Source organism: Arvicola amphibius, chromosome 18 (genome assembly GCF_903992535.2).
Source record: "Arvicola amphibius chromosome 18, mArvAmp1.2, whole genome shotgun sequence".
Lineage (NCBI taxonomy): Eukaryota > Metazoa > Chordata > Mammalia > Rodentia > Cricetidae > Arvicola > Arvicola amphibius.
In genome coordinates, this window is record NC_052064.1 from 2520170 (window position 1) to 2521542 (window position 1373).

General features: G+C 34.7%; 1 non-coding gene across 1 annotated transcript; it reads right to left on the reverse strand.

The window, feature by feature from the left end:
- Positions 1-315: 315 nt before the first annotated feature.
- Positions 316-419, reverse strand: LOC119804110. The gene has a single exon (XR_005283796.1). It is a non-coding gene; the product is annotated as a U6 spliceosomal RNA (small nuclear RNA).
- Positions 420-1373: the final 954 nt, after the last annotated feature.

The window sequence follows — 1373 nt, forward strand, 5'->3', positions numbered from 1 at the left end:
CTGCTCCATACACCCCCAATATCTATTCTATATCCCCTTCCCAGAAAGATCCATGATTTCCCCATAGCCCTCTTCTTTACCTGACCTCTCTGGGTCTGTGGATTGTAACCTGATTATCATTTACTTAACAGATAATATCCACTTATCAGTGAATATGTATCATATTTATCTTTCTGTGTCTGAGTTATATCTTATGCAGCATGTTTTTTTTCTAGTTGCAGGCAAATTTCATATCAGTTTTTAAACCAATGAGTAATAACCCATTGCATAAATGTGCCAAATTTTCCCAATCCTTTTTCAGTTGAAAGATATCTGAAAAATATGAAACACTTCACAAATTTGTATGTTATCTTTTCATAGCGGCTGTGCTAAACTCTGTATTGCTCCAATTTGAGTCTATGTACATACCAAGTAAGGACAATTTTTTATTACTATGCAATAGTATTTCTAAAAAAAGTTTCCCAGTAGATACTATGTCTAGAAACTATCAATTCTCTTGACAACTAATGCATTCCTTCAGGTAAAGAACATGTTATATGGTCAACCAAATATCAAATATCTCAAGAAATGGTAAATATGTTGAATTTGAAATGTGTAAACAGACTCATGCTTCTGTTCACATAGAAATGTAACATCATTGAATTGCAGTTTCCTCAAAAGTCACTGGGCTGTAGACTTTGTGGCTGCTAGTTCTGTCCTTTGAGCCTCTGGCTCTGAAAAAAAAATGGAACATGTGCAATGAACGAAGCTCTTTAATGCCTCCATTCTACAAGCAGAAAACGCTACAACCACAGGAGGCCCCACTCAGAAACAGACAACTGGTACTTAACTACAACACAAACTATATATAAGAATGACAACTACACAAAGCATGTCCAATATCACTAGAACTAAAATGAAGCCACAATGAACTGCCATTTCATAACCAGTAAAATTGTTCTAATGAGTAAGTCACATAATAATCCATGTTTATAAGGGTGTTGAAATGTTGAACTCCCACACATTGTTGATTGAACCATAAGATGGTACTATAATAATAATTTGGAAATTTCTACTATATTGAGCATGTTTTGCCATACCACTGCAATTGTACTTCCAAAAATAAAAACTTTGGGTCACCATCAAGCTCCATAACCATAGCTCTTATCTTTGCTTTAGGAAAAATTGAATCTAGCCATATGTCCATCAATTGAAAATAGAAATGAAGTACAACATATATATTTCAAAGCATTCCTTAGAAATATTAAGGTGTAACATCACCACACAAAATGGACGGGCCTTCGAATCGTGGTAAAGAAAGGAAAGCGTGCATACAGGATTAGATATCATGTTGTTCGTCACATGAATCATAGTAAAGGCAAGCCTCTTCTAGA